The sequence below is a fragment of the Crassostrea angulata genome, chromosome 6 (genome assembly GCF_025612915.1).
Source record: "Crassostrea angulata isolate pt1a10 chromosome 6, ASM2561291v2, whole genome shotgun sequence".
NCBI classification, from domain to species: Eukaryota; Metazoa; Mollusca; class Bivalvia; order Ostreida; family Ostreidae; genus Magallana; species Magallana angulata.
In genome coordinates, this window is record NC_069116.1 from 39,004,871 (window position 1) to 39,024,163 (window position 19,293).

Consider the following 19,293-nt stretch of genomic DNA (forward strand, 5'->3'; position numbering starts at 1 on the left):
TTGAGTAATAATGCTTTCCTGTAATGCATTATAAGTTCTCTTACGTTGCTTTTTTAAATGCTTGCAATTCTTTCAATTGAGATAGAAAAGATTAAGCGTTTAACCTCTGGCCCCTAAAATCCCTAATCAGGTAACGCATGAGAAGATCATTAAATTGTTAGGTTAAATAAAAAAAATTCAAACTGCGTAATTTTTTCAAAGTACGTTGCATACCTTATTTTGCTTTTGAAACCTACTAAAAACATCTCTCAGTAAATGACTATATAGATAAAAAGACTTTAGGCCCACCTTGATCCCTAATTTGAGGGGTCAGTTCCTTTTACTTAATATCAAATGAAAGGTCTTTTAATTTGAAACATATTTTGTTCAACACGTGTTTAGATATTTGTTACCGTTCCTGAGATATACGGGAAAGAAAGTTTTAGGGACCAATTCATTATCACCTTATAGGGGCCGTTTAACGACATTTTGAAGGTTGAATATTGTTTAGTACATCATTTAGAGCATCTTTTCATCTATACTGCATTTCAAAAGATATTTCATTTCTGATATATTGGTGTTTAAATGTTGAACATTTGACCTCTGAAAACCTCTGATTACGTACGCATGATAAAATCATTACATTGCTTAGATACATAACTGTAAGATAACATTTCTGCTTTTATGACCTTTCACAAAATATTTCTCAGTAAACAGCTACAGATAACAGACTTTAGAGCCCTCTGGTCCCTTAATTTGAGAGGCAAGTCCCCTTTTCTTGATATCAAATGAAATGTCAAATATCAAATGATATATTGGTGATCAAAATTTTCAACGTTTGACCCCTAAAAATCTAATTACCTCATTACGTAACACATGATAAAATCAATAGATTTCTTCGATACATAACAGTTCTGATCGACTCAAATTTTTAAATTTTTTACCTCACGTAATTTTAAATGAAAACAGTTGTGAATGGAATTAGTGATTACTTTGGAAAAATAAACAAGTATTGAAAATAATTCAAGCCCAGGATCATGCACATGACAAATAAAGTGTCTTACACATGTAAATCTTAATGTTAAAGCTGCTTGGTCCGATTTTTAATAAAATATTTGTACGCTTTTAAACGAGGGTTATGCTAAGTATGTGTGTAATGATATACGTTGCAGTAGTTTTCCTGGTCAATTAAGCCTTATTTCAATGAAAAATAATATACATATTGAAACTTGTTGAATCCGGATGTCGTGTATTATTAAAAAATATTGTGCAACCCGGATCTTGTCTATTCCGGCCGCGATGCTTATAATTAGTGAGAGTTATCTCCCGTAGTCCGGTCACTTATCGATCGATCGGCCTTCTGCGAGATAATTAATGCTCAATTATCGACAATTGTTTCTGTCGTAGCTCTTGATTTAAACATCTGTGAATAAAGATCCAAACTAGCTCATTTCAGTTTATACCGTTAAGTCTTGTTATAAATAAATACGCATTTTTTGCCAAAATTAGATAGGTAGATTATAGTTCACCCCATTTTTTTAAGGCCGTGATTCAGGATACCGTGGGAGTAAGACTGCCGATATCGTTTGTTATCCCCGTTGTATGGGTACACGTACAAAGTTGCATATTATTCTGTCAAAATTCTCAATTTTTTATATATAAAATTCTCATTTACATATAAATATTAATCTATTGTTTCCTGCATAATAACAGTTCTCGCCATTAGTTAGTTCAGCCCACTGTTGACTTGTTAATGTTTTTTAACAATTTCCGGTTAAGAATTTTCAGGTTAATTGGATGTTTGAAAAATTATCAATTAAGATGATTTGATTGAAAAAGCATTTCCATCGTATGTATTCCGTAAAAGCATTTCCATCGTATGTATTCCGTTATGGATTTATTCTTCCCCCCCCCCCCCCCAAAAAAAAAAAAAAATGAAAATGAAAATAGATACCGTAAATAAAATCGATGTAATCTAATATATTTCAAAAGAATTGAAAGTTTTGCAAGAATACACGATCAAGACCTACTGCATTAAATATTATTATTTTGCAACAAATATCTTTAAAAGGAAGTTAGCCATTCCGGCCAAGTTTTTTATCCACCAAATTAGACAAGTTTTACCGTACAATGTACAAATTTATTTACAAAATAAACGACATAAAAGGGTTTCGCGTTATTTCGCCTCGTGTTTAAACTGGCCCCTTACGCCGAAGCTAGTATGATTGTATTACGATTTTGACAATAACAAATAAAATATACAGTATGACTATTTGATAAAAAAGTGTATATTTGTTCATTAATAGTTTTGAAGTTTACGTTGTTTATAATTGATGCAAAACATGCAGGATGAATAAACCCGGTCATTCGAAGGTTGAGACCAAACAGTTAACCGTTCTAAACTATCCCATGATGTATTTATGGGGGTTTTGTATGCCCAATTATATTTATTTACTTTGAATATTTCTAACGTTAAAAGGCTATAAATTCCGTGTAAATACGAGTATCAAATAATTTTCCATGCAAACCAAATGAATGGTCTTACAAAGATGTTATGGCCAATCGGAACATTCTCCACTTATTATACCTCGAAACGTTATTTCAAATCATCATCTAACAATGAAGGGAAATAGAAATATTCGGCGCATCTAAATGTTCAAATATTCTTATGATAAAATTTTGTATTTATGGCAAACGTAGATTAATTATATATATTTTTTATCTCCTACAAGATATAATCGCACTTGTGTTTTGTATCCATCTTTTTTACACTCTTTGTAGCCAAATCTGTCAAAATTCGTGGTCGTTTAACCCTCTTGTTTTAAACCACGCTGAAATGTTCACAATCGATGCGCTGTCAAACGAAAGAACTATTTTATGACATAGACAAGATCACAAAGAACAATTATGTAACACCTTTTTTCAATGACAGTCATACTATCTTTTTTTGAAATTACGAGACCAAAACAGAATTCATTCGTAGGTAAAGATATAATCTTTTGCAAAGAAATAAACTCATGTGTGCATTACAGCAAGGCGCAAATCTTGTGTATTGGATAACGGTATAGCTAGGCCGCTCGCTAGTCCACCCGCGACCTATTTCCTCGGCCGCAGGCAAGGGATCGGATGCTTAAAATTGTTTACATACATAGCCCGGAATCCAGCTAGATTTTTAAATGCGACTTAAATTCATTGCATAGAAACAGTTCTTCTATTTATAATGTGTTTTACTAGAAAAGTATTAAACTGTTTAAACATTTTCCGCATGTAAGCTGGTTTACTGTCTATGGAAGTAGGTAAAATCTTTAAAATTGGAATTTTTCTGTTTGCAGCTAAATAAATAAACCCATGGGTGCATAACAGCAAGGCGTAAATTTTGTGTATCGGATAACGGTAGACCGCTCGCTAGTCCAGCCGTGACCTATTTCCCCGGCCGCGGGCAAGGGATCGGATACGTAATTGTTCACATACATAGCTCGGAATCCAGCTAGATTTTAAATGCGACTCAAATGGATTGCATAGAAGAAGTTCTTTTATCCATAATGTGTTTCACCAGAAAATAAATAAAATGTTCTAACAATTCCCGTAATATAAACTGGTACCCTTTATATCAGTTATACGCACTAATACCCCGTTTATTTGCCAAATAAAACACAAATACATGGTAAAAAGTCTAGCTTTTAACACTCATATTACGCAATACTCGAACAAAATATTATTGTTATGACCTTAATTAGATCATAATGAACAACTTTTGCAGCGACAGCTATATCGAAATCTTAACCGCTTTTGAGTTATAAAGTGAAAACTTTAAAGCGTTCTAGGTCCCTAATTTTAGGGGCCAGTCCTTTTTTCTTGATGTCAAACAAATGATCTCGTTAATATAAATCTTTTTTCTTCTACATGTCTAAACAAAATATTTACGAGAAAAGAGATAAACTAAGAAAACCAAGCAAAATTAGAACGCTTTTGTTATCTCAATTTTCGAGCCCTACCGAGCGCCGGCGTTTCTTGTGCTAGAAAAACATGAATGCGTTTGTTCAGAGAAGCAATCTATTTTCTATCATCCCTGAAATTTTGAAATCGATATCTTTTGTAGTTTATGAGAACACTCTTGGACAAACCAACCCCCTAAAAATCATTAAAAGGCCAATATTTCAAAAACGGAAATGACGTCATCAACCAAAAAATTTTCCGATAAGGTTCACACCATAGTTAGTAAGATCTGAAAATTTCGTGCAAATCGGTTGGGCCGTTTCTGAGATATCGCGTGCACAAAAAACCGTAAGAAAAAAAAAGAAGAAGAAGAAGAAAAAGAATCCGAAGAATAACAATAAGGTCTTCCGTTGGAAACGGAAGACCTTAACTAGACACGATCTCGTTGCGAGCAACGAGGAGGTCTTCCGTCCGATTTTTTAAAGGTGAAATGACGTCATCGACTTTAATTTTCGACAACAAAACATGATATTGAAATAGGGGTGAAGTACTAATGCTTTCGTGTAATGCTTTTTATAAGTTCTCTTACGTTGCTTTTTTAAATAGCATCTCTTCCAATTGAAATAGAAAAGATTAAATTATTTTACCTCTGGCCCCTAATATCCCTAGTTAAATAACGCATGAGAAAATCATTATATTGTTGGGATATATAAACGTATTATACATAAAGTCTGTCCCAAGATATTTTTGCCACACATTTTCTCAAATTATTCGATATTTGTAAATATTTCTTGATTAAGACGAGGTTCATTCGATAGTAGGAAAAAATCCCAAGATTTCCCTTTTGTAACGCCCCCTTCTAGCTTGTCAGGTTTCAATACACGGCTAAAAAAAGAATGTCCACGGGGATTTTGCATTGCATCAGCCATTATAAAGCCCGGATGACATCGTTGAAAAATTGTGCTGGATATTCCGTGAGACTTCCGAATTGAGAAAAGATGTAAACATTCCCCATTATTAATCTCCGTAGGATATCTGTGTTCGATCCTGTGAATGTTTACGAAGGTCTGAATGAAGTTTGACCCCCTAAAAACGTTAGTACCTAATTACGTAACACATGATAAAATCAATAGATTTCTTGGATACATAACAGTTGAGATCGACACAAAATTAAAAATTTTGATTAATTCATGTCATTTTGAATGACCATAGTTGTGAATGGAATTGTAGATCATTTTGGAGAATAAGCGGGTATTGAACATAATTAATGCACATGATCATGCATATGACAAATAAAGTGTCTTACACATGTAAATCTTCATGTTAAAGCTGCTTGGTCCAATTTTCAATAAAATAATTGTACGCTTTTAAACGATGGTTATGCTAAGCATGTGTGCAATAATAAACGTTGCAGTAGTTTTCCCGATCAATTAAGCCATATTTCAATGAAAAAATTATGTACATGTTAAGACTCGTTGAATCCGGATGTTGTGTATTACGGCCCAATCTGGCGACATTATTCATCTCCTTGACATTTTCTAATCATTTTTGTTTTAAAAAACTGTGCAATCCGGATCCTGTCTATTCTGTAAACCGGCGAAATGAAAAAACATACTGCTTATAATTAGCGAGAGTTATCTCCCGTAGTCCGTCTACTTATCGATCGGTCGGCCTTCTGCGAGATATTTCAAATGCTCAATTATCGACCAATTTTTCTGTCGTTGCTATTGACTTAAAAAACTGTAAATATAGATCAAAACTAGCAACTCATTTCAGTTAATACCGTAAAGTCTTGTTATGAATTGCAAAAATTAGATCATTAGATTATAGTTCACCCCATTTTCTCAGGCCGTGATTCAGGATACTGTGAGAGTAAGACTGCCGATATTGTTTGTTATTCCCGTTGTATGGCTACACATACAGAGTTGCATATTATTCTGTCAAAATACTCAATTTTTTTAAATAAAATTCTCATTATATTAATATTTATCCATTGTTTCCCCGCATCATAACAGTTCTCGCCATCAGGTGTTTCAGCCACCTGTTGACTTGTTAATGTTTTGTTTAACAATTTACGGTTAAGCATGCACTTTTCAGGTAGATTGGATGTTTGAAAAATTATCAATAACAATGATTTGATTCAAAAAGTATTTCAATCGTATGTATTCCGTTATGGATTTATTGTTTCAAAAAAATTTTTTTTAAATGAAAATTGGTACCGTATAAATAAGATCGATAAAATCTAAAATATTTCAGAACAATTTAAATTTTTACAAGAATACACGATCAGGACCTACTTCGTTAAATACTTAAATTAATTTGCAACAATGTCTTCTAAACGGGATGTTGCCTAATCCGGTCTTTTTTTTTAGAACTACCCTCCGCCGGATTAGACAATTTTTGGTGTATATCCACAAAATAATCGACATAAAAGGGTTTTGCGTTATTTCGCCTCGTGTGTAAACTGGCCCCTTACGTCGAAGCTAGTATGATTGTATTACGACTTTGACATCTGTCTTTTTTATATACATTTTGTAATCTATTATAACATATGAAATATCCAGCATGACTATTTAAACAAAAATAAAGCAGTGTACATTTGTTCATTGAAACTTTTTATGTTTACGTTGTTTATAATCATTGCAAAACATGCAGGATGAATAAACCCAATCATTCGAAGGATGAAACCCAACGGTTTTCTTTTTTAAAGATTCCAATGATGTATTTTGGGTTTTTGGGTGTCCAAAATTTATTTTTATTTACTTTGAATATTTCTAACGTTGAAGGGAGAGCAATTCCGTGTATATACATCTATAACTTTGTAAGATCATTCATTAGGTTTGCAAGGAAAATTATTTGATAATGTAATGGCCGACAAATCGGAACATGCAGCTTAAAGAAATTTCTCAACTGATTATACCTCGAAACGTTATTTCAAATCAGGCACCAAACAATAAAGAGAAATGGAAATATTCGGCGGATATAAATGTTAAAGTATTCTAATGATAAAAATTTGTATTTTTGGCAAACATAAATTAATTTTTTTTTTATCTCCTACAAGATATAATCGCACCTGTGTTTTGTATCCATCTCTTTTTAACTCTTTTTAGCCAAACTTGTCAAAATTCGTGGTCGTTTCACCCTCTTGTTGTAAACCCCGCTGAAATGTTCACAATCGATTCGCTGTTGAACGAAAGACTCGACTAGAAAAACTTGCTGCATGGACCGTCTAACATTACTAATTTTAATGATGAATTCAGAAACTTATAGATTTCAAAAAGTGTCATTTTTTGTTAAGTTACAGGAACATTGTCATTCATGCACATAAAATTTGTACAAAATAAGTTATATGTTATTCAACCGGTGTTTGAAATTTAAGACCGTTCTTGAAATATTTGGGAAAGAAATTTTAGGGGTCATCCTTTCATCTTTTTTTTCGGGCCCGTGTAACAAAATTTGAGCCATTTCCGAATAAATGTTGCACAAAAATCGTTAATAAAAGAAAGCAGGTACCGGGATTTTTTTAACAGGGGAGCAGGGAATGCTTTAAAATTCATATTTACATGTATTAATTTACCTTGTAAAATTATCAATCATAGGCATTAGATAACTGCTATTGCCTGATTGGCGAATTTGATTTGCTTATTGACTCCATGACATCTACAATTTCGCTCAGTTAAACGTAAACATTTTTAAAAATATATATATAAGCATGTACTCTAATCAGGTGTTGTACTTTACAGAACGTTAAAAAATTACGCGATTGCCGAGCGCTTCTTTTTGGGGAAAAATAGTCCTAATCAAACAGCAAATACATAATACAGCATACAGACGTTTTTATTAATATATATATATATAATTTATGTATTAACTATTTAAGTTTAAGCTTGAATATGCAAATTTTAAAGCCAATTCTATAGTAGTATTTTTAACCATGTGTTCTCTACTCGATTTTCACCTGTCCGAATACAATCAAAATATTTACAATGAATGCACATGTACATAAACTTTTTAAAACTCACATATTCTTTCAGAATCAAAAATAAAAATAAATTAATAAAATCAGCAATGGGTATGCTTTTTAATGAATCTGACCACCATTGAGAAGAGGTTATACCAATATTGTGACCCTGATTAGTTTACAGCCTGAATGTAAATAATAATTCATCTTCTTTAAAAATGGTTAGTTTTATCGTGCCCGCACCTACCTCAAGCATGTAACATTGTACTTCTTAAGCTGCCTTATCTCGAACGCTTTTTAAATATAATTTCAACTTTTACTTACTACACCCTGCTTAACTCTCTCTCTCTCTCTCTCTCTCTCTCTCTCTCTCTCATAACTCATTAAAAAAGTCTAATACTTTGTTAGACAAATGAAGAATCACATTATCATAGATTACATATACTTATGTGAATATCGCCTATATTTTGTTTAAATTGGTAGTGTAATGCATTTAATTCTCAGTAGCAAAATGTCACAAATAGACACAGGTGAATTTATTTACATTTCAAATCATACGACTGTAAAACGTATTATATTCATTGATGGCAGTTTTTTCCTTTATTTTACGAACTATGATTTAAATCAATGGTTTGATGCATCGTTAACCGATATCATTGGAAATGAAAATAACAACGAATCAATTAGCATTGAAATGTGTGATAACGTATAAACACGAGAAGCATGTGTCCTACTGCGAATCGGCTGTCCTCTAGCGCGGCTTCTCCTCGGTCCGTGTTATGAAAATGTACACTCAACGTGGCGAGTTTGAAATGTTAGCGGTTTGATAACTAAATTTTATTTTCCAACAATAAAACTATTTCATGACATAGACAATATCACAAAGAACGCCATTTTTTCAATGACAGTCATATTATCTATTTTTTTTTAATTACGAGAGCAAAACAGCAATACTTCGTAGGTAATGGTATTATCTTTTTCTATTTACTCTTTAATATCGTTTAAATCTGAATTCTTTGTTTTTGCAGCAAAATAAATAAACCCGTGTGTGCATTACAGCAAGGCACATATCTTGTGTATCGGATAACGGTAGACCGCTCGCTAGTCCAGCCGCGACCCATTTCCTCGGCCGCGGGCAAGGATCGGATACGTATAATTGTTTACATACATGAAGCTCGGAATACAGCTAGCTAGATTTTAAATGCGACTCAAATACATTGCATAGAAGTAATTCTTTTACCCATAATGTGTTTTCCTAGAAAAGAATTAAACTGTTTCAATACTTTCCGAATTTAAGCTAGTACACTGTCTGTGGTAGTAGGTAAAGGTATAGTCTTTTTTTATTTACTATTAAAATCACTAAAATCGGAAGTTTCGTGTTTGCAGCTACATATACATGTAAAAACCCATGTGTGCATTACAGCAAGACGCAAATCTTGTGTATTTGATAACGGCAGACCCGCTCGCTAGTCAGGTCGTGACCTATTTCCTCGGCTGCAGGCAATTGTGGATACGTAACTGTTCACATACACAGCTCGGAATACAGCTAGACTTTAAATGCGACTCAAATGAATTGCATAGAAACAGTTCTTTTATCCATAATGTGTTTCACTAGAAAATAACTAAAATGTTTCCGTATGTAAACGGGTACCCTTTATGTCAGTTATACGCACAAATACCCCGTTTATTTGCCAAATAAAACACAAATACATGGTAACAAGTCTGGCTTTTTTCACTCATATTACGCAATACCCGAACAAAATATTATTGTTACGACATTAATAAGATCATAATGAACAACTTTTGCAGCGACAGCCATATCGAAATCTAAACCAATTTTGAGTTATAAAGTGAAAACTTTGAAGGGTTCTAGGCCCTTAATTTGAGGGGCCAGCCCCCTTTTTTAGGTGTCAAACAAAAGATCTTGTAAATATGAATTTTTTTTCTTCTATATGTCTTAACAAAATATTTGTGAGAAAAAAGATAATCAAAGAAAACCAGGCAGAATCACAACGCTTTTTAATCTCATTTTTCGAGCCCTACCGAGCTTTAGCGCCTTTTGTGCCTGAAAGTGATTAATGCCTTATTACATATCTACAATCTTTTGTCTATCATTCCTGAAATTTTGAACTAAATATCTCTTGTAGTTTTTGATAACTCTCTTGGACAAGCCGTCCCTCTGAAAATCAAGAAAACGTCGATATTTCAAAAACGGAAATGACGTCATCAACCAAAAAAATTTCCGATCAAGTTTAAACTAATATCAATAAGATCTGAAAATTTTATCAAAATCAAACAAACAGTTTCCGAGTAATCGCTGACACAAAATCGGTAAGAAAAAAAAAGGAGAAGAATGAGAAAAAAAAACCGAAGAAAAACAATAAGGTCTTCCGTTGGAAACGGAAGACCTTAATAATAAAAAGAAACCGAAGAATAACAAGAGGGTCTTCCGTTGAAAACGGAAGACCCTAAAAAACAGAATAACAAGAGGGTCTTCCGTTGAAAACGGAAGACCCTAATAATAATAACTAGAGCAAAGCTCGTTGCAAAGCAACGAGTGGGTCTTCCGTTAATGTCGGAAGTAAAGCTGGAAGTTCCTGTAAGAAGCAGAGCTCTTAAACCAATAACAAGAGTAACTAAAATAAAAAGATGAAAAAAATCGAATTATTCCTGGTACGAATTAACAAAATACGAATGATTTTAAGTACGACTAAACAAAAACCTTTCCAATTTCAAGAACGACTTAACAAAAAAAATCCGAATGTGATCAAGTACGACTTAGCAATTATTTTTGGTACGAGTTAATTTTACTTTGAACATTACGCTATTTTTCAAACCAAGGACGCGGAATCAAATTTCCGGAAAACTCAATTTTTAAACTCCGATTTCTCTGTAGTACACCGTTCGATTTTAAAAAGGAATTCAGTTTTAAATTAAGCTTAAAAAAAGCTTCTTTGCTGCTTCATGATTAATATCAAATTATTGGTCAGAAAAGAGTTATTATAAAAAGACTTAGTAGCCCTCATGACCCCTAATTTGAGGGGCCAGCCCCTTTTTCTTGATATCAAATAAAAGTTCTCTTTAATATAAACATATTTTGTTCTACAAGTGTTCACGAATTGTAGACCGTTCTCGAGATGTCTAAACAACTGTGTTTTAGGGGCCGACCCTTTAACCCCTTACCGGGGCCACTAACAACAAAATTTTTGGTATCATATTGTTAAGAACATTATTTTGAACAATTTTTGTTCTACATTACTTTTCAAATTATTTATCCTTTTTCAGATATTAATGATCAAGTTTTGAATTCTGGCCCCTTGAAACCCCTAATTACGTAATATATGACTTAAGTATGGTACTGTATAGATAAACAGCTGCACAATAAACATTTTTACTTCTATAATTAATAACAAATTATTGTTCAGTAAAGTGTTATTGTAAGAAGACATTAGAGCCCTCTTGGCCCCTAATGTGAGGGGCCAGCCCCTTTTTCTTGATATCAAATGAAGGGTCTCGTAAAGATAAACATATTTTGTTTTACAAGTGTTCACGAAATGTTAACGGTTCTTGAGATATCTGTACAAATGTGTTTTAGGGGCCGACCCTTTAACTCCTAAATGGGGTCATAAACAAAAACATTTAAGGTTGCATATTGTACAGAACATTATTTTGAGCAACTTTTGTTCTACATTGCGTTTAAAAATATTTCTCCTTTTTCAGATATTAATGACCAAAGTTTTGAACTTCTGGCCCCTTGAAACCCCTAATTACGTAACATATGGCTTAAATATGGTACTGTATAGATAAACAGCTGTACAATGAACATTTTTGCTTCTATAACTAATAACAAATTATTGTTCAGTAAAGAGTTATTGTAAGAAGACTTTAGAGCCCTCTTGGCCCCTTATTTGAGGGGTCAGCCCCTTTTTCTTGATATCAAATGAAAGCCCTTGTAAATTGAAACAACTTTTGCATTACATATTTTAACAAAATATGTACACATCGAAAGGTATTACAGAAAATGTGGAAAAAATTTCGTGAAAAAATTTGGTGCTAATTTTCAGGTTCAGGCGAGCTTCAAGGCCATGAGCAATTTTCATAATTGGAAGCATGGGGGTACATCTACAGACATTCATCTACAATCCCTGAAAATTTCAAGCTTCCACCTTGATTAGTTTCGGAGGAGATGCGTGGACAAAATGACCCTTAAAAATTTACAAAATCGTCTATATCTGAAACCGGAAGTGACGTCATCATTTGAAAATTTAACAATATGTAGCGACGACGTTGTTCTATCACTCCTGAAAATTTCGTGCAAATCGGTTGGGTTGTTTTTGAGAAATGACGCTCCAAAAAAGTCAGAAAAAGAAAAAAAAGAATAATAAGAACTAGAGCAAAGCTCGTTGCAAAGCAACGAGTGGGTTTTCCGCTAATGTCGAAAGCAACGCTAGAAGTACGTCTAAGAAGCAGAGTTCTTTATCTAGTAACAAAGAAACCTAAGTACAAAAAGATAAAAAAAAATCGAATGATTCTTGGTACAACTTAACATAATCCGAATGTTTTTAAGTACGACTTAACCAAAAACCCTTAACCATTTCAAGAACGACTTAACAAAAAAAACCAATGTGTTTAAGTACGACTTAACAAATTTGACTTCATTTTAGGTACAAGTTTACTTTACCTTGAACTAACATCTTTTTTCTTAACCCAGAATGCAAAATTAAAATTTACGTAAAAAATCAATTTTGTTTAAAACATAATTCTGAGCAACTTTTTCTCTTCACTGCTTTTTAAAGGGTTGACCTTTCGTACTGTGTGCTCGTTGCGTCATTAATTGTCAGAAACTTATCGATGTTAAGTTTACTTTACTGTACCTCTATGAATATTTTCTATGTAAAATTACTATGAACCAGACAACATTGAAATGGTGAACATTCAAAGGGCCCCGCTTATGTAATTTCAGAGAATTCTGCTTTGACCTTGAGCTATAACTTGAAATTTTTCCAGCTGGCATAGAACTTTTAATTCAATTTCATTCCTCCTAACATACATGCATTTTTGTTCAATCTGACCAAGAGTAAGCATATTTGGAAAAAAATCTACTGTCTAAAACTAATTTTAAAAAGATCTGCTATGACCTTGGGCTTCACATTGACAGACTTGGTTCAAGGTCACTGCACGCCATTAACCAATAAACTCTGTAAAGGTAAAATATTAGCCAAATTGGGGCTAAAAGGAGAGTATATCTATGCTCTTAAAATATGGATTTTTGTGTGATCTGATATGACCTTGACTCTTCATCTACAAATATCATTCGAGGTCATTGCATATATTTTGATCAAAGGCATCATGTGGGTGAAGTATGAGGCTGAATGGAGCAAAGGGAGAGAAGATATACTCCGGACAAGGATTTTTAAAAATATAATTCTGCTATGACCTTCACAGTTTCTTTTCACTGAAAATAGGTTCAAGGTCACTACACACCCTTTCACCCTTTACTCAAACGCTCTGCTTATGTGAAGTCTGAGCCAAATAAGGGTTAGTAGAAATTATATATGCTCTCAAAAAAGGATTTTTGCATGATCCGATATGATCTTCACCCTTTACCTAGAAATTTCATGCAAGGTCACTGCACATCGTTTAACCATAGAGACACTCTGTGAGTATTAGCCAGATTGGACCAAAGGGAAAAAAGATATGCCCCAGACAAGGATTTTATATATATAATTCTGCTATGACCTTAACCTTATACCTAAAAACATGGTTCAAGGTCACTGCACATCCTTCAACCAAAGGAACCCTGTGGATGAGGTATGAGCCAGATTGGGCCAAGGGGAGAGAAGCAATGCTCCTGTCAAGACATCTCTGATGGACAGACGGACAAATTGATCACTAGAAGGCGCCCGCATAAACATGCCTTTTTATCTAATTTAAAATAGTATCCATGCTATCTGCCCATGGTGAATAGTCATCAATATTTACAATATTTAACCAAAAAATAGCTTTTAAAAATATTTGAAAAGGTAAAAATTGTAAAAACCCCAGCGGGATTCGAACTCATGACTTACAGGTTCCTAGTAACCCTCTAACCCACTGTGCTAAGGAGTTATGTGACCATTTTTGAAAAGAAACTACATGTACTTATATAATCACACTTTATTTTATTGTTTATTTCGATAAACAATACGTCACAACATGGAAGTGTCCCATATCACCTTAAACTCGGAACACCTCTGACCTAATAAGATCGCATCATTAAATACAAAGTTTGATTTAACTCTAATTTGTTTATCATCAAGAAATTGTGCATCGCTGACAAATAAAGTTTTCTTCTGTATAATGAAATACCAATTAACTGACTATTCGGACAATAGCAAGTAAATTGTCCCACTCCACAGCAACTATTTCCCTTGGCTTTGCCTCATTAAATAGTTGCTGTCTTTGGGGACAATAAACTTGCTATTGTCCTCATACCCAGTAAATACTAAATAGGCATATAATATCCCATCCACCTACATTTCATGTTATATAACCTCCCGTTTGTAACCTTCAATTTCACTGTAAAGTCAACATATCTGTCATAGCCGCAAGTTTCACAATTTATTTCTGCTTCTCATGTACTTAAAATCAGGGGTCTTAATATTGCTTACCAATTCCAACAAGAGACATCCCTCTAACTATTGATAATCATTAAAATTCATTTCATGAATCTACGCAACAATGATAAACCTTCAAGTACAGTCACTCTCAATTTTACAAAAATATTGACGGTACTTTATCCGAAACTGTTCCTTATTGTACCTTTAACTTAGTACACTAACATTTTTATGAAAAGACTAAGAAAGCTAATGCAATTCTGAGAAAAAGAATACCACATATTGCCAATTCCATTGAGGTTTAATAAAAATATGGCCATTTAAGTGAACCCACCATTTCCAATTTCCTTTAGTAAACACAGATTACAGGGTTCTCCATAGTAAAACATCTTTACCTGACCTTTTAGAGGTCAACTTTTGTTCAACCACCTTTAAAAAGAAACCTTATTCAATACAACATACCCCTACATGATATAATCATGATAAAAGCTTCACATCACTTAGAAATACCCTTACATGTATACCCCCCACCCCCCAATCTTTTGATTTTCATTAAAAGTCATGGTTTGAAATGTTTTATCTAATTTTATGAAACGTGTGGCAATTTCCTTGAGTAATTTCTCACACATATGAAAACAATCATCAATGATTCTAAAATTTGATCTTTATTTGTTTATTGTATGATTTGTACCATTTTAATTAACAAATAGACAGCTGTCCTGCTTGTGATTTCTTGTTTTCATGAAAAAAGTAAGCTAACAATCATATTTAGTGAATATCTAATCTATTCTGATTTCTAGTCTCCTTCTAACCATGCTAAAACAGTAAGTTACAACCTACAAGTTAGACATCTGCCTTAAATTAAAATTAAATTCAAACACACCCAGGTAGCTGGAGACAGATCGAGTTGATTTCCATGAAAAATTTTCAAATTTGACATGTTTTTCTACTTTTTTTTATGCATATATACCTTAGAAAGGTAGAAATAGGTTGTTTCTTGTTCATTTCAATAGTAATTATCATAGCAGATGTTATTTCAAAGTCAAATGTACATTTACATATCCTACATGTAATCTTAATGCAGACAATTAAATAGAGGGGGGGGGGGGATTTTTCAATTATGTAAACACATCTAAATATCTTTATGAAATAAAAAATAAAGGAAACATAATTGCATACTTTTATTGAAAAACAAATTTTCACAGCAATTATGAATTTCTTTATAAACAGCCTTAATTTTGTTTTCATAATTTCTTATCAAACACAAACCACAACATGGCATGATGCTTTCTTCAAGTTCCATTATTGTTTATGCATTATCGGATTTAATTTGAATTACCGGTAAATAGTCTGTAGAACACAAGGAATATGCATGTGGATAGAGGTGACAGGTTAATCTCAGGAGCTGACCCACAAGAATCAACAGGTACCGGTAAAAGCCATGTGGTAACAAGAGTCTGTTTTGAGCTGAAATAAAAAAAAAAAATAATTAGCTGTGTTTACATACATGTACTAGTAATAGCTGTGTTTACATTAACATATGCATAGTATTTCTGGAAAAAATACACTGACCATGCAGTGTAATAGGTATGACATATCCCAATACATGACATAACATTTAGGCAGTACAAGATTAAAAATTTGCATATCAAGTCATAATATAATATTAAAAAATTTTCATAGGTATAAACACTTATCAAATTGAGAGAGAGAGAGTTTGAGAGAGAGAGAGAGTTTGAGAGAGAGAGAGAGTTTATTACCGTACTTGTAGTGCAACAGTCAATATTTCAATTCGTAAATTACAAACGAATATTACCCACCGAACAGCGTCAAAGTACATGTACTGGTATTAGCTTCTGGTATACCATTTTTTATCAATTCTACTGTGTTTTTTTTTTTGCAAATAAATTAAGCAAGGGTTTTTGCTTATTTTCTTATAAATTACATGTTTTAAAAACAATACTATGTGTAATAAGCATAAAACATGTATGAGTAAACTTAATGAAGAATATTAATAGATTATTTTTCACAGAATGTGGTACATTACATGTATGTCAATCTTTATAAAACTAGCGTATATTTCATGTGCCATAAATTGCAAGTTTTTTTTAAATATTATTTACTTGCATGATAGGTATATATGGTCTAACCAAAATTTTCTTCACAAAGCTACAGCTGTATGTACCACATATATGTTTTGTCACAAGTATACATTTAAAAAAAAACAACCCCAAATTCCAACAGTTGAAATAAACTCAACTCATTCTCTGATAAGTTCATTGTGTTTTGTGCGTGCATATCTTATTTGTCTGCTGCAACAGCAGCCAATCAGCGGTAAGCTGAATCCACAAAAAGAAAGTTTGTGTTTTAGGAGCGGGTAAATTGTTTATGCGACACTGTCAAGAAAACCACACCAAATAATAACAGGAAACATAAATATTCACTTATATGTATTGTGTTGTAAAGTAAAGGTTTTTAACACTTATTGCATCTTGCAAAACATGTGATGACCCTTAATCATCTGTCATATATCTGATATACATGTATATGTAAAAGATGGGAGAAATAACGACGGAACAAACTGGGATTCGAACCTGGCCCTCTGAATCTCTAGTCAAGTGCTCTACCAACTGAGCTACATGTATCTGGCACCGGTATTCAAACCAGTCTGACCGTCACATTCCTTCCCCCTTAAATGATCTTCACCCTTGAAGATCACCCCTGGCAGGAGTTAACCTGTTAGTTCCAGGGGTTGGTCACAACACCAATATTGTAACAGGATGGGAGAAATAATGAAGGACCAAACCGGGATTTGAACCTGGGCCCCCTGAATCTCTAGTCAGGTGCTCTACCAACTGAGCTATCTGGCACTGGTATTCAAACCGGTCTGATCATCACATATATAAAGAATTATTTTAAACAATGTTGTTCAATAAAAAATAACACGCGCAACCTTCAGTTTTTGTCTGTAATTAATCAATATTGGTGTGCAATCAGTTCTCGCCGAGTACCATTTCTCACCAGTGCATTGTTACGTCATTTTATCAACACATAAAATTATATACGAAAATATGATGTTACAGTGCACCAGCGAGAAATGGTCCTCGACGAGAACTGCTCGCAGGCCAGCTAGTACTGCCAGTAGTCAGATTAAAAAAAGAGAATAAAAAATTACATTTAAAACATTAACAAGGACAATTTAAGTACACATCATAACTGCTAAACAAGAAAAATTATGTGAACTGGTAGAATAGTACGCATAGTTCTTACTTGTAACCTACATGTACAAGTACATGTACCGGGTACCCGTTGGTCTGCTAAACCTTTCTAATGATACAATGATTGGCATCATAAAGATATTAAAGTCATGTTTTAACTCTGAAGTCTGAAGTATACAATTTTATTTACTTGAAGTTATGTCTACAGGATATTCATGACTACATTTGGAGTCTTCTGCACAAGAATATATGATATGTTTCTAATTAGACCCTGCTTTGAATTTTGAGTTGAAAATTCACAATCTGTTATTTTTTTTAAATACATAAATTCAGTTACCCTTTCCAGTCCCCCATGAACCTCGAGCGAGTCTAAACATCCATGAAACATGTAAAAATTACACGTTAGCCTAGTAAACAAACACCCACACCATAACAAAAACAAACAGTGTGCACGTACTTACATGTACATCTATACTATATACTAAATTTTAACTTTAACTTTTTAAAACTTTAAAAGGAGTAAAAGCCTCACCTTCTTCAGTAACATCCACATAAATCACACACTTTAATGTCCATCTTTTCCCCTTTATTACTCGTAGCTTATCAACGGCTGATCGTCGACAGAAGTGTGGCTGTCAGAATTTCCTCGTAAACGATTCACACGAGAAAAATATCCTCCTTAAACAAATATGTAGTATTGTTCCCTGTGCATGTTCATATGTTTCACAGTAAATTGAAAATGCATTTGTACGTCGAAAGAATACACAACTTCTCTTCTGCATTATGGCTCTCTCTTTTCTACAATGCCGTTCGTTACTGTTTACATTCGGCGCGCGCGCGGGGGTTACAAACAGGGGCGCCCCGACAAATAGTTGCACATAGAACGTTAAAATAATGTGTGTTCATTGAATTCATAAATGATATAGATGAAAAAAATGAAATTGAATCACAACTATTTATCTAAGACGCAACACAACGTAATGCAGTATATGCCTGGGCCTTAAAGTGGCATTTGTTCGCTTGTGTGTCTATGTAGACAAATTAACTCGTTCATGTAACGTTACGATTCACACATATTTGTTTTATGAAATTTGAAAAAAATAGGGCACAGAACTTTTTAAATTTGATACCAAATGACATTATTTAATATATTAACAATAACTGAATTAATTTTTTTTCATAAAATGATAACGATTTTTGCTATCAGAAAAATACGTGTATGAGCTGCTGACCCCTAATTATAGGGGCCAGCCCTTTTTTCTTAATTTTAAATGAAAGCTCTCGTTATTCTAAACAACTTTTGTTCTATATGTATTAACAAAATATTTTTAGTTTAAAGGTTATAATACAAAAAGCAACAAAATTTCAGCCCCGAAAAAATCTTAAACTTTGGCGACAAATAGCTCAAAAACTAGCAAAGAAATTACCAAAATTTTCATGCCAGCAAAACTATAAAATGTTACCGACAATTTCGCCAAATTTCATGCATCTATCATCTGTAGTTCCCGAGATCAACTCTGGACAAAAGACCCCCCAATTTTCAATTAAAGGGCAATAACTCATAACCGGAAGTGAATTTTAAAAATTTGAAAAAAACGTCTAG

The 19,293-nt window shown here is 33.3% G+C and overlaps 1 long non-coding RNA gene across 1 annotated transcript; it reads right to left on the minus strand.

Moving 5' to 3' along the window:
• Positions 1 to 15,638: 15,638 nt before the first annotated feature.
• On the minus strand, positions 15,639 to 19,008 carry LOC128189511 (uncharacterized). The gene is made up of 2 exons (XR_008244244.1): positions 18,223 to 19,008; positions 15,639 to 15,939 (listed from the first exon to the last, which is right to left on the minus strand). It is a non-coding gene; the product is annotated as an uncharacterized LOC128189511 (long non-coding RNA).
• Between the last annotated feature and the right edge of the window lie 285 nt (positions 19,009 to 19,293).